The sequence below is a fragment of the Phyllobates terribilis genome, unplaced genomic scaffold (genome assembly GCF_046119375.1).
Source record: "Phyllobates terribilis strain yellow unplaced genomic scaffold, ASM4611937v1 Scaffold_8__6_contigs__length_399053987, whole genome shotgun sequence".
In the NCBI taxonomy this organism is placed as follows: Eukaryota; Metazoa; Chordata; class Amphibia; order Anura; family Dendrobatidae; genus Phyllobates; species Phyllobates terribilis.
Window position 1 is genome coordinate 143,605,971 of NW_027362768.1, and position 15,647 is coordinate 143,621,617.

The 15,647-nt window shown below is 42.0% G+C and overlaps 1 protein-coding gene across 5 annotated transcripts in view; it reads right to left on the reverse strand.

Moving 5' to 3' along the window:
* The window catches only part of RC3H1 (ring finger and CCCH-type domains 1), a 59,275-nt gene that overhangs the window by 40,254 nt on the left and 3,374 nt on the right, over positions 1–15,647 (reverse strand). Inside the window, exon 1 of one of the 5 annotated variants that reach the window (XM_073643392.1) lies at positions 4,802–4,951. The exons of the other annotated variants lie outside the window; for them this stretch is intronic. The gene's annotated coding sequence lies outside the window, so the exon portion shown is untranslated. Of the gene's footprint in view, positions 1–4,801; positions 4,952–15,647 lie in introns of those variants that run through there. 5 annotated transcript variants of the gene reach the window in all.

The window sequence follows — 15,647 nt, forward strand, 5'->3', positions numbered from 1 at the left end:
AACTGCCAAGTTCACTCAACCGGGTGACTCAGTAGCTACGCATATTTAGTGCAGAGGTCCAATTGCTCTGGTTTCATGATACTTTAAAAGGAGGCGGCACGCCTCGTTAACCCCTCAATCCCTGGCGTTTCACACAGGCGGTGAAATGAGTCATCAAAAGGAGGAAGATGTGACAGAAAAAAAAAATATCTTGAAAAATAAAAAAAAGGAGTCACGTGCTCGGAGTGACTCATAGAAGGAAGCTCCCACCGGTAACAGGTCTCCAGCCAGAAACGAAACGTCTATCTTGTGACCCCCGCCTCCGTGGGAGATAAAGGTCGCCTTACAAATGGTTAAGAATAAAGCGCCTTTGACACCGGGCACACGTGGGAGAGACAAATATAGAAGCCGGAAGGAAGGAACGCAACACACGGGCCAAGCAGATATCACCGACTATTAACCAGCCAGAAGCTTGGCCAAGCGACAAGTAAGACAGAGTTCTAGAACCAGAATCTTATGTAATTCCTGCGACCAAGATTGCTATCTTTTAAGAGGACCAGTCACCAGGTCAAGAGTAGGCAGTTTTTGCTCTTACTATATTCCCGCTGCTCCCCTGAGTATTCCTTTTTTTCTTAATCCGCCATACAAGTGCAGAGATATGGGCTGTTTTATTTAGAGTTAATACAGGGGCGTGGCTCACAGGATCCTCAAGGGCGTGTGTTTAGATTACAGTGTGCCACGCCCCCTTGGCAAAGAATTTTTTTTTGTTTTCATCAAATAAAAAAGACCTGCATCTCTGGAACCGTATGTCGGATTTAAAAAATATAAAAGCCGGAATACTCGGGGGAGCGACGTGGGAATAAAGTATGAGGAAAAACTAGTCAATTTTAAAAAAGTGCCACACTAGTGAACAGGTTGTGTCTCGAACTGCAGCTCAGTGGACGGGAGAGGATCTATTTCTGGTTGAAAGCGACCGTGGTTTTTTAATCCTGAAATTCCATCAAACAGGACCGTGCGGAAATAGGAAGTCGATTTGATTCTGGATAAAAATGTTAAAAAAACAAAACAAAAAAAAATAATTTATTTTTTTTTGAGAATACAACTGGGGGCAATGCGTGTATCCAGGGGGGTCGTAATATATAATAAACTCCTCTCTACTATAAGTTATAGAAACAGTAGGTGTCAGCAAGACCATTGGCGACCACAGGATCACAAATGTTAAAGCAGCGTGCATTAAAGGAGTCGTCCACTAGGAGTTCAGTCGCCAATGGGGTCTTTAAGAAAAAAAAAAAAAGCTACCGGACCCCCACAGTTTTTCAGTACTGAGTTCGGTCCTTGATTACTCTTCTGACGGTCAGGTGACCACTGCAGACAATCAGTAACTCATGGTTTGCAGTGGTGACGTGCTGAAAAGTTCCAGGTCGGATGGCACGTGACCACTGCCACTAATCAGTGGAAGAGGAAGCCAGAAGACCTGGCCGGGAATACGGAAAGTTATGTTTTTTGTTTTTTTTTGTTATAAAAAGTAGTGGACAACCCCCTTTAAAAGTAAAGTAATAAACTATCTCCTGAAAGTGTCCTTTCTTAAAAACTTTCGGACGACAACGCAAGGAAGATATGTGAGAAATAGCCTGAGGTGGGCAAGTCGCGGAGAGTCACATGCGGCTGACATGATGCATCAACTTGTATAAATCCAGTGTGGAATTCGCAGCCCACGCCCACGAGCCGTCATCTATAGCCATCCATGAAAAGAGCAGGACTACCCGCTCCCCACGTAATCATCACTGGTCATATAAATGACTGACCCCCACCCCCATTAATGAGATATCACAGCTGCAAAAATGCTTTTTTTTTTTTTCATTTTTTTTGCAATTTTTCATTACTTTCAATGGGTAAAAGAAAAAAAGAACAGGGGAATTATGACAGTGTGCACATTGCACACGGTCATGATTCGGCAGTCTACAGCCATGGAGAGTAATTGCAGACTTTTCAGCAGTGGCTGGACAATCCCTTTAAGGGAATTCTACGCAGAGATCCTTCTATCACAACGATCGCTTTTTCTAAGCCTCTGTGCACACTGTATTCGCACAGTACGGCAGGCCGATATATCCAAGTATGATCTATGGACAGGGGGTTGTCCTTATAGTGTGCGCCATTTAATTTACAATGACACCGAAATCTGAAACCGAGCTCCCATCATGACGAACTCAAGAACGTCGTATATTGGAGACGCATCAGAGATCTCAAGGAATAGCGCAAAATCTTCATACAGGGACAAATCCCAAGATATAAGAATTATTTATGATATTCGGATGCCTAGTTCACACTACGCTTTTGGGGGGAAAAAAAAACAAAAACTTTTTTGTTATTAAGCATTGTTAAAGAAAAAAAAAAAACAATAACTTTTTTCATACATCTACATAATGGAGGGTTGCAGTATTAATCCGAATAGTTCTGGATCTAGTCTTATATGGCTGCCAATGGCTGGGGGTGAGGCATTTACGTTTTCGTTTTTTTTTTTTGCAGCAGTTTTATTTTATGCTTTTTTAAATGCAAATTAATCTGCTTTTCCCAGTACCAGTAAAAACTGAGAACTCACAAATCTCATGCGCTGAATTCCCCCCCCCCACCCCACCCCTGACCGATTTGGAAAATTGCATTTTTTTTCCTTTTTTTAAAACTGCATCATGTCAATTTTTTCAGCGTTATGGCAGCGTCTTTTCCAGCATAGAAAGCAATGAGAAAATGCTAAAATGCACTCAAGCATTTTTGCGACAAACTATATTAAACATGTACTGTAGACAAATGACACATATAGTCTGCACCAAAAGATGCACAGAGTATTTGCAGCAGATTTTTCTGCAACAAAAACACAGCATAAAATAAGCGCTTTTTTGATTTATTTTAACTTTTGCTTCTTTTTTTTTTTTCAGTTATTTGAATGAGTGAAAAAAAAAAAAATCCAAAAATTGCCAAAAATGCTTTCTTTGATGGCTCAAATCTACAAGGAAACGAGAAGCAGCACACGCAGGAGATTTCAGAAATCTCATCCACTTTGCTGGTGCTGTAAAACGCTGTGTTTTTTTTTCCCCCTGGCAAAAACACTGTGTGAACAAGAGCTTGTGCTTTCCAATAAAACTTTATCAAGCAATATCTTTATTGCAGCGCACTTTCTGTCCTCGACCCTCCATTATACTTTTATGGCTTCGGAATTGGTAAAGAAATCAGTTTCTGGGGTCTGGGCCCAGACTGCGAAGTGCGGACTTTAGGGGCATATATGAGGGTGAGGGGCTTGGGTCAGGAGACCAGGGTCCATACAAGCTGGCAGGTGGACAAGCTGATTAACCCCTTCTGTATGGAGGCGTATATGGGAATAACCTTTAATAACAAGAAATCAGCAAATAACTTCACTATTTTAATTATTATATATTTTAATGATTTTCCGTTCCGGCCCATTTACACAAAACAATGAGTGGCCCAATTTGAGCCGCGAGACGCGCACATAAGACAAGTGACCCAAACAATCCAGGGAGTTAATAACTCATTGGGAAAAGAAATGTGAATATGAAATGTCAGTGTTTTCAGCGGTGACAGTCCCAAACAATCGCACAAAACGTTCAGATCTATTGGAAAAGGAATAAACCGAATAAATATCTCCCACAGTCAGATCAGAGCCGCGAGATGGAGAAAACATGAAAATTATGTGTGTCCTCCATGTAGCGTTAGCGGCCGCTCGCTCTCTGGGCAGCTTTTGCGGGCGATTGCTCTTTCCGCAGCATTTGAAGGCGCTCACTCTTTGCTCAGCGTTTGTGGCCGCTCGCTCTTTACGCAGTCGATCGCTCTTTCCGCAGCATTTTAAGGCTCTCACTCTTTGCTCAACGTTTGCAGGTGCTCGCTCTTTACGCGCCATTTGCGGTCGCTCGCTCTCTAGGTATCAATTGTGGCCGCTCACTCTTTATGCAGTCGATCGCTTTTTACGCATTTGTGGCTGCTCGCTCTTTACGCAGCATTTGAAGGCGCTCAGTCTTTGCGGCCGCTTGCTCTTTACGCGACATTTGCGGGAGCTTGCTCTTTACGCAGCATTTGCGGCTGCTCGCTCTTTACGCAGCATTTGCGGCTGCTTGCTCTTTACGCAGCATTTGCGGCTGCTTGCTCTTTACGCAGCATTTGCGGCTGCTTGCTCTTTACGCAGCATTTGCGGCTGCTTGCTCTTTACGCAGCATTTGCAGGCACTCGCTCTCTAGGTATCAATTGTGGCCATTCGCTCTTTATGCAGTCGATCACTCTTTACGTAGCATTTGTAGGCGCTCACTTTTATATTTTATATATTTTCTAGCGCTCGCTTTCTACACAATATTTACAGGCGCTTGTTAGAATTGAATGTAAAAATGAAGGTGATTTTCCCAACGCTGTGTGAACTGGGGACAAGGCCTCCATACAGTAGAGCGAGCGATTACAATAAGTTATCACTGAGCATAATAGGAGCACACAATGCGGCGATTGATATAAAGCGTGTAGGAGTAGAAAGCTGTCATCCACAGAACACATGAGCTGCAACCGAGACAGAGCTAAGCCTGTACTCCGGACCCGATGCTGGCAGCCTGGGCAGACGTACCACACAATGGTGGCAGCCAAATAACCGGGGCATAGAGCTGTCGCTACAGCAATGGGCTCAAGCCTTATACAATGCAACAAAAAAGAAAAAAACCCCGCTCTTCCTGTCCGAGGTTACACAATATCCCACACCCAGCGCTGCACAATAACAACAAGCTGCCCACAGTGTGCACAGGAGCCAATGCTGCCCAGCGCAGCCGTCACTCACCAGCCTTCTGCCCCTCCATCAAGCTGCCACAAGTCCACAGGGACAGTCCTGTCCCTTTTCTTGGTCTGAGAGCACCTCAGTGTGTAATAAAGTTGCTGTCTGCTCAGCCTGGCTTCCTCATTCCTGCAAGTTATTTGCAACGCCCTCCTTAAAGGGGCAGCGCTTCATTTCACGAAGAAAAGAGGAAGCAGTGAGCAGTAATAATATCATGCAGGAATGAGAACTGGTTAATTTACATTGAAAAAAAGAGGAGGAGGGGGGTAGAGGAGGGAAATTAGTTTTCAGGGGAAACCTAGAAGTGGGCACACAGGATGGCAGGACTGGGAGAAGAGAGGTGGTGGCATGGGGGCACCGGAGCGTCTCCTCCCCGGTAGGAGGGGACGATTCTTGTTTATTCAGGAAATGTCATTTCTATTGTTAATTATGGCGTAGTTTCTCTTCCCATTTTTTTCCCACCCCCTCAAGAGATTGCTTGTTGCATATTTATATATATATATATTTTTTGTCCTGTTGTCATTGTGAAAACCACAATACATGAGACTCGTGCAACAGGACGCGAGCGGGATATAACCGTGCACAGGCGCCACTCAAGGGCTTAAAGGGTAACGCCATCCTGGAAAGTGACGGCACCCTGCAGTTTATGGTGGGGACCACCTCCATTCCTGAGAATTAAAGGGGCTGATTTGCATTTTTACCCCCTGCACGGCAACGTTCGCGGCCACTTGGCTTTGCAGGAAAACTGCAGCCGGACCTGTTCATTTAAATGGGGTCTGTCCCTGGCAGAATTTTTTTTTTTTTTTTTTTTAAAAAGGGGGGATTTTTTTTTTTTAAAAAGGGGGGATTTTTTTTTTTTGTTACTTAAATGCATGTAGTTTTGGCTTAAAAAAATCATTTTATTAATTGGAATTTAATTAAACATTTTGCACCGTCAGGCTTCTGTAGCCTCTATGTTGTACCATCCATTGAAGACTGCAGAATGAGTTCTCGGAGAATCCATCAGCGAGCTCATTCTGACCATCCAATTGGAGAGTTTGTAACCCTTTCATCTGTCTTTTTTTTTATTTATTTAGTTTCTTCCAGCTGATTTATGGCCACAGACAACATCAAAGTTGAACGGACAGAGAAACAAAGAGCTCGTAAAAAGGAAAACAATGCAATTTTTTTTTTATAAAACAGAATTGCAAAACTGATTTTTTTTTTTGACTCAACTACTGTATATAAAATGGAGTTAAAAAATAAAATAAAATTTGTCTCCTAACAATCCCAATGCCGGTTCTTTATGCTTAGGAGTCCGGTGGGCGGAGCTATTCTGTGATTGACAGTCTCCCAGGGGTATGATGTATGATGGTGCATTTAGAGATAGGATATTCGCTCTGTATGGTGCAAACACTATAGGCGCCGATCAGCTATCCTCCATCAATGGCCATGCTATTCTTCATAGAAATTCACTCCCATCGTAGAGATGGAAGTGACCCCCCCCAATCACGGTCAGCGTGGGGGGAAAGATTGTTAGGAAAGATATATCTGTTCCTGGAAAAGCTGGGCGACAACAATACAGGTTTCGAAGACTATGATAAAGGACAATATCTCTACTTAAAGATTGAGATGGGTGGAGGGGGAGGTAATGGATGGGATGTAACTAAGCATATTTGTCATTCAGGACTCTGGGAAAGATGGGTAAAAACCATGGCTGGGGTGCAGTGCCTGACATGGATCACAGCCCACCATCCTAAGGTGAATATCCCGCTTTATAGCAAAATTTAGGGAGGAAGTTGGGAAAGCTGGGTGACAGACCTGTAGAAAACGTATCAGCCACCCAGCTTTCCCATAACGATATCTGGAAAAGCAGCTTTCCAGTAACTGGATAGAAGAGGAAACGGAGATTTTGGCTTGATGCGAACGCCCGGAGTCCGCATGAAATCAGAGGCATATATAGAGGTCCGCTAAGACCCCATAAGTCCATACAGAGCGTGAGCAAGGATGACGGCGAATCAAGAAAGGGGGTTGTACAGAAGAAGAATAAAATATCGCTTTCTTCCAGAAAGAGTACTTAGTATTGCAACTCGGCTCCGAAAATGGTGCTGAGCTGCAGTACCATACACAACCTGGAGACAGGTGTGGTGCTGTTTTAAAGGGGTTGTCCTGAGGATAAAGGGGATTCAGCACAAAAAAAGATAGGAGAGGCAAGAATTAATTTTCTGCCAGATCTGCCCAGCTGTCCACTCCCCATGGCCCCCGATAGACCAGACATTTCCCCGTAGGCAGTGGCGATTTTGCTGACCTTACACCACCTTCCTGAATGAGACAATTTGGGGGCTCCCCAGGGAAATCCCTTTAAGAGCTGCTGGTGAAGTCCAACCCCACAAGATGGTGCTCTGCCGGTAATGACATCCGTTGCTGTTGATCCAGGGTAACGCCTATTATCTAGGGACGCGCAAATGCAAAAGATGGCACATTATCTTCCTGTTTACCACAAACAGGAACGTTTTCCTTGTCGGTGACTCTCCTATGTTAGAGACTCTCACAGATGCTGAACAGCAACATCAGTCAAATATGGGCGATGATGTATAGAATACTTGCCATTGGAAAGCTTAGATGCCCCTATAGCCTATGGAATAAGCGGCCAGGCGCCATAATGATGGACTGTCATAAAGAGCCAACTACAGGCTCATGGACCACATGTTCATAGGGAGCCATAAAGGGGCAATTATCATCCAAAATCCACCATGTAAAATAAATAAATTAATACAACCTTTTTGGAAGAGAGGCCAAAATGAGACTTGCTCGGCCTCTAAGAAAGACATATTTAAGGAGCAGCACATAGGGTGTTGGTACTTTTGGAACATAAATGCTCAAAATAACCAACAAAGGCTTCGTGCACAGACCATCTGCCGACAGCTAGCCCTCCTGACTATCCTCGCCATCCCATCCCTCCTGATCCTCGCCATCCCATCCCTCCCTATCCTCGCAATCCTATCCTCCCTACACATGACAATAAGGAGACGTGCATCTGTCCTGAATAAAGAGGGGAATAAGAAGCGGTCAGACATCTTTGCCGGTGGCTATCCCCTATGAGAACAAAGAATGGCACATGTTGCAACCCAGCATGTGTGATCGCTCTTCCCTCCTCAGATATCAGATTCGGCCAGTAAATCCCCCACTACGGTTTTGCAGGTCTTGTCGACGCGACTTCCGATGATGACGCACGTGACTTCTGGCCAGAGGTGGCGGGGGTAGACCGCTGCCACCAACCATCTGTGCACATTTTGGGTGCGTCAACGTGACCCGCAGAACTTTCCGTGACCCACAAAACTTCCGCCCTTGGCAAATCCTGGACAATCTCATATGTACGGCAAGTGCATGAGAATTTAGTAATTCAGAAAGTCCAAGCATCCAGTCCCCGACAAATCCCATTAAAGAATAGTTTAGACTAAAAGCTTATGTCCGCGGAGCGGCCGACGTGACGAGCGCATCTATGACATGACGACCGTGCATGACTCGTCGCAGTCACCACTCGGCTATGAAAATTTGTGTAAATCGCCCTATTTAAAAAGGAGAATTACAGCGGCAGAAAAAGCATTAGCGCCGTTTAGTGTGAGCCATTTCATATAAATTTGGGGAGAATAACACCCCTGGTGACTACGGATGATCCGAGCATCATTCAGCCTATAAACCGCCGTACAGTAAGGCCGCCATGATCCATCACTGAACATTCAGGTTATTCCTGTACACTGCTTTATATAAACCCTTCCTCTGCTCAATCATTCTCCTGCCTCGGACCTCTCCCATGGTGCGCTGGATACTCGGTAATTATACGTCAAATGACTAATTTACTTCCTAAAATAACATCATTCATCACCCGCAAGAAAGGGAAAAAAAAACCAACACATATATACACACCGAACGCATTGCATAATAGCGCGGCTACTACTGGATCACAGAAACATTAAAAAAAAAAAAAAAGTTGCCCATCGGGTAAAACTCTTTAGTTTTTTATTCATAGGTTGCAGAATAGGTTTAATGAAAAAAATATCAGAAAACAAAAATGAACACACACAAAAATGCAACAAAAATATTGAAAATCAATGGCTATTTTTTTTTTTTTTTTTTTTACATAGGGTGGAGAATGGGTTAAAAAATGGCAGGAAAAAATGTAAATGCAATAAAAAAATATTAAAAATGAATGGCTATTTTTATATAGGAAGCAGAATGGGTAAAAAAATGGCAGGGAAAAACAAAACAAAAAAGCAATAAAAAAATATTAAAAATCAATGGCTTTTTTTTTTTTTTTAACACAACTGTGGAAAAAATGCTGAAAAAACTGTGTAAATGAGGCTGAAGAGGTTTGGTGTCATCTTGACAACCTTTTTCCATATGACCAATATGGACATCATACCATAACATTAGCAGAAGCTCTCGGCCGTCCCATGCAGATCATGGGCAGCGATTTCTTTAAATGGCCACTAGGGGGTTAATAACTGGTGGGGTCATTGGTCCTAAGAAATGGACTGTCCAGTCCCCAATTTCTATTTCTTTCTCCTCCGAGATTGATCATTCATTCTCAAAATTCTCATTTCACAGGTAAAATCTTTCTTCAAAGAATACAGATTTTCTATTACTGAGATAGGAGATGACAATTGGTGCTAATAAGATTCTATGAAGAAGGGAGGGGCTCTGCAATCTAGCTCCTCCCCTCTTCTACATAGAAATTTATGAGCACCAACTGTCATCTGTTAAGATTCTATGTAGACGAGAGGGGGGGGCAGCGCTAGAGGCTGAGCTACTCCCTTCGGCATAGACTCTTATGAGCACCAACTGTTATCGAGGATCTCAGATACACACTATACAGTCATCTCTCCCTGCTCCCCCCATACAAGTGAAAATTTGGTGTTTTTAAAAGGGAAGATAGGAGAAAGCTGTTGCCTCTGGTAGCGGCTCATTCCCTAAATAACAAAAAGGGTCAGGTGTTAAAATTTAAGCTGCCCGACCCTTATGTCCCCCAACGTCATCTGTTGGGCGAAGAGATGGCAGACCGCACACACACAGACTGTTGGCTGATCGCGGTGTGATTGGCCAACTTTAAACTAACGTCCTCCCACTCTTTTCTCCAAGACTTTTCTCATGCTGCACCAGTTCTCTGGAATGCTCTACCGCAGACAGACACATTTCCAACACACATGTATGATCGTTCCAGGAATGACTTCTCGCTCCCGACCACAAGATGAGATGTATTCTCAAATCCCCACCAAAAGAAGAAGAGGAAGAGACCCGGCTGCTTTCCTTTCCAAAGTTTTCGGCATAATGGCAGCGAGGACGCGTGCACATCATTACCATAACAGCAACCTGTCATGACTCAGCACAGAACAGAAGTCATCACCAATGAAGCAGGCAGAGAATGACATTAAGCCGAATTCCCCCCGGCAGATAAAGTCACACAACACACCACAGTGTAAAATCCACAGATGAAGCAGCGTTTCCACAAGAAGCCACGCTCCATTACTGTAACAAGATAAGGAAAAAATGTACATTTTTGGTAAATTTCAGTTTTTTTCTTACAGCTCGAATGAAGCTGGATGATATTGTAGGTTATTTTCTGACAATTATAGGGGATATTCCCAGATCAGACATTTATTGCACACCAATAAATGATTTTATGGTGTATATTTTGCAGTAAAAATGATCTTGTTATTTGATTTTTCAGATCTGTACGATTAAGGCGACACCAAACTGGCATAATATTATAAAATATATATATATATACATACACGTGTGTGTACGTGTATATATATATTTATTTTAGTAGTTAATGGGGTATTCCCATCTCCAAGATCCTATCCCAATATGTAGTAGATGCAATAATAATGTTAGTAAGTACCTCAAATTAGATTAGTAGTATAGTTCTTCTGATTCGCTATGTCGCCTACCTCATGTGCAGGGCATTCCAGTAGCTTAGGTATCCGTGGTTACGACTAGTACTAAGAGCTAACTGTCACTATATGGAGTGGTCATAACTGTCAATACCTAAGCTACTGCAATGCCCTGCACATGAGGTAAGTGACATAGCGAATCGGAAGAACTATACTACATTTCTAATTGAGGGTATTTGCTAATATTATTATTATTATACCTACTACATATTGGGATAGGATGTTGAAGATGGCATCAGGGCTGTAGAGTCGGAGCCCATTTTGGTGGAGTCGGAATAAAATGGACCAACTCCAACTCCTAAAATATATAATAAATTGGGTACAGTAGTTCAATGCAGTTTGTGGGGAATATTTTTTTCATAAGAATTTGGGAAAGTTATGAAATGTTCTATACAGGTGCATCTCACTAAATTAGAATATCATCAAAAAGTTAATTTATTTCAGTTCTTCAATACAAAAAGTGAAACTCACATTATATAGAGTCATTACAAACAGAGTGATCTGTTTCAAGTGTTTATTTCTGTTAATGTTGATGATTATGGCTTACAGCCAATGAAAACCCAAAAGTCATTATCTCAGCATATTAGAATAATTAGCAAAAAACACCTGCAAAGGCTTCCTGAGTGTTTAAAAAGGCCCTTTAGTCTGTTTCAGTAGGCTCCACAATCATGGGGAAGACTGCTGACTTGACAGACGTCCAGATGTTCTAATTTAGTGAGATGTGTGTGTAATAATCTATATATATATATATATATATATATATATATATATATATACACACACACACAGTACAGACCAAAAGTTTGGACACACCTTTTCATTTAAAGATTTTTCTGTATTTTCATGACTATGAAAATTGTACATTCACACCGAAGGCATCAAAACTATGAATTAACACATGTGGAATTATATACTTAAAAAAGTGTGGAACAACTGAAAATATGTCTTATATTCTAGGTTCTTCAAAGTAGCCACCTTTTGCTTTGGTGACTGCTTTGCACACTCTTGGCATTCTCTTGATGAGCTTCAAGAGGTAGTCACTGGAAATGGTCTTCACTTCACAGGTGTGCCCTGTCAGGTTTAATAAGTGGGATTTCTTGCCTTATAAATGGGGTTGGGACCATCAGTTGTGTTGTGCAGAAGTCAGGTGGATACACAGATGATAGTCCTACTGAATAGACTGTTAGAATTTGTATTATGGCAAGAAAAAAGCAGCTAAGTAAAGAAAAAGGAGTGGCTATCATTACTTTAAGAAATGAAGGTCAGTCAGTCCGAAAAATTGGGAAAACTTTGAAAGTGTCCCCAAGTGCAGTTGCAAAAAACCATCAAGCACTACAAAGAAACTGTCTCACATGAGGACCGCCCCAGGAAAGGAAGACCAAGAGTCACCTCTGCTTCTGAGGATAAGTTTATCCGAGTCACCAGCCTCAGAAATCGCAGGTTAACAGCAGCTCAGATTAGAGACCAGGTCAATGCCACAGAGTTCTAGCAGTAGACACATCTCTACAACTGTTAAGAGGAGACTTTGTGCAGCAGGTCTTCATGGTAAAATAGCTGCTAGGAAACCACTGCTAAGGACAGGCAACAAGCAGAAGAGACTTGTTTGGGCTAAAGAACACAAGGAATGGACATTAGACCAGTGGAAATTTGCTTTGGTCTGATGAGTCCAAATTTGAGATCTTTGGTTCCAACCACTGTGTCTTTGTGCGACGCAGAAAAGGTGAACGGATGGACTCTACATGCCTGGTTCCCACCGTGAAGCATGGAGGAGGAGGTGTGATGGTGTGGGGGTGCTTTGCTGGCGACACTGTTGGGGATTTATTCAAAATTGAAGGCATACTGAACCAGCATGGCTACCACAGCATCTTGCAGCGGCATGCTATTCCATCCAGTTTGCGTTTAGTTGGACCATCATTTATTTTTCAACAGGACAATGACCCAAAACACGTCTCCAGGCTGTGTAAGGGCTATTTGACCAAGAAGGAGAGTGATGGGGAGCTACGCCAGATGACCTGGCCTCCACAGTCACCAGACCTGAACCCAATCGAGATGGTTTGGGGTGAGCTGGACCGCAGAGTGAAGGCAAAAGGGCCAACAAGTGCTAAGCATCTCTGGGAACTCCTTCAAGATTGTTGGAAGACCATTTCCGGTGACTACCTCTTGAAGCTCATCAAGAGAATGCCAAGAGTGTGCAAAGCAGTCATCAAAGCAAAAGAACCTAGAATATAAGACATATTTTCAGTTGTTTCACACTTTTTTGTTAAGTATATAATTCCACATGTGTTAATTCATAGTTTTGATGCCTTCAGTGTGAATGTACAATTTTCATAGTCAAGAAAATACAGAAAAATCTTTAAATGAGGTGTGTCCAAACTTTTGGTCTGTACTGTATATATAATTTTTTTCTTGTAGTTAAAGGGGCATTCTCATCTCAAAGATCTTATCCCAATATGTAGTAATAATAAATAGTATGTAGTATAGTTCTTCTGATTTGCTATCTTGCTTACCCCATCGTGCAGGCATTCCAGTAGTGGTCGTAACCATGGATACCTAAGCTAAGTGCTAACTGTCACTATATGAGTGGTCATAACCATCATTACCTAAGCTACAGCAATGCCCTGAACATGAGGTAAACGACATAGCCAATCAGAAGAAGTATACAACATTTCTAATTGGAGGCATTTGCTAATATTATTTTATAATTATTTATTATTATCATTTGCTAATATTATTATTATTAGGCTGCGTGCCCACTATGCGTTTCCGCAGCGGAAAGTATGCATGCGAATGTTATGCAATTCAATGTGCGGATGGTACCCGGGTCTGGAGAAGAGGAGAGTCTCCTCCAAACCCGGGTACCATAGTACCTGTAGTTAAAAAAAGAATTAAAATAAAAAATAAACATATACTTACCTTCTGATGGCCCCCGATCTGCTCCCGGCGGCGCTGCTGGCTCTTCGGCTGCTCGCGGTGGTAAAAGGACCTTCCATGATGGCATTTAGTCATGTGACAGGTCACATCACTAAATGACGTCATGGAAGGTCCTTTTACACCACCATGAGCCGCCGGAGAGGAGACCAGGGGCCATCAGAAGGTGAGTAAAATGTTTTTTTATTTTTCACCATTTTTTTTTTTACTATTGATGTTGCATTTGCAGCATCGTAACTTGGTCACACTATATAAATCCATGCCGGTTGCATGGATTTATATAGTGTGACCAAGTTGTCAAGCACTTTCCAAGTGATGCTAAAATTCGCATGTCCCTGGCAGGAAAACGCATGTACAATCCGCATGTACAATCCGCATGTACAATCCGCATGCGTTTTTTTCTGCCAGGGAGATGCAGAAACGCTCAGGAAAAAATCCGGAGCATTTCTGCATCGTGGGCACATAGCCTTACACCTACTACATATTGGGATAGGATTTTGGAGATGGGAATATAAATGTGATTTGTGTTGCCATTTTCTGAGCCCCTGCACATTTTATTTTTTCCAGTCACGGTAGCTGTATCAGAGCCTCTTTTTTTTTTTTGAGCCGTCTTCTTTATTAATATCATTTTGGAATACATATGATTTGATGGCTTTTTTTTATTTTTATTAATGACCTAAGGCCGGGGTCACATGACTGTAATTTGTCTCATCTGAGAAAATCAGTCTGATAATGCTAATCACGCTCTGATCAGAGTGTGATCTGATTTTCTCGCATGAGAAGATGGAGACATTTTTTTTCCCCCATCTTCTCCATTCTGTCAGTCCATGGAAGTCTGACTGCACTTGGATGTCATCAGAGTGCAGTCTAAATTTTTTTCCCCTCGGATGGACTTGATCCAAAGAAAAAACTCAGACATGTGTACGGCCCCATAGAATTTCATTGGCCCGAGTGCGATCTGATGTTTAGTCTTATTGCACTTAAAACTAAAATATAGTAGTCTGCACCTGCCCTAAGAATGGGCCAGCCTTTGAATTGTGAAAAGGAAGGTGGGGATGGAGATTTAAACTTTTAGCAATTTTCTAACTTTATTTTTTACTCATTTCAACTTTATTTTTTAGTTCCCCCAGGGAAGTCTAACCTGCGCTCGTTTGTACAATATTACAGTATTCTAATGTATAGTAAGAAATGGAGGCAAACTCTACATTCACTGAAGCAGCGTGATGGGGAACAGGGGACCCCCTATTCTCAACATAAGTGCAGGATCCGCATATATCAGACATAATATTGATTAAAATGGGTATCTCCATACTAAGACACAAAATGACCATTTCAGATGAGGTTAAAAAATAAATAAAAAGACCTAAAATGCACCAATGTTTGCTGCCCAAACATTGTCATACTGGAAGCCATTAGAGAATTGTTATGCCCCCTCTACTATGCCTAATAAATTGCACCAAATTTGTAGATCCATGTGTAAAAAATTGGTAATTGTTTATTTTCACAGCAGCCACTAGACCTTTTTTTTTTAGACTCTATACTGCTATACTGCCGGCAGTTTTCAGCAGGCTCCTTATCATCACAGGCAGGGTTACAATGACAAGCAGCACTTGTGACGTCACAGTTGTTAATGTCACAGCCGAGCCTTCTCACTTTCTTTTCACAATGACTTTTGCACATGCTCATTAGATGCTTCAATACAAAAGAGAGTCGCGGTCTAACCACCATTGTGGCTAATGTTCATGGGTTATTTCCAGGAATTTAAGAGTCTAAAAAAACCCTAGTGGCCAGGGTGAAAACTGCAATAACTTATGTATTTATTGCCATATGTAAAAAAAAAAATTGTTAAAAATTATAATTAGTAGCAAAACCTGATTTCAACAATGTCATTTTCTAATGACATATTCCCTTTAAGGAAGCACTACCAAGATTTTTCTTCGAAATACGTGTTCTGTAATAGAAGTGCAATAAAATACAGTTATATGAAAAAG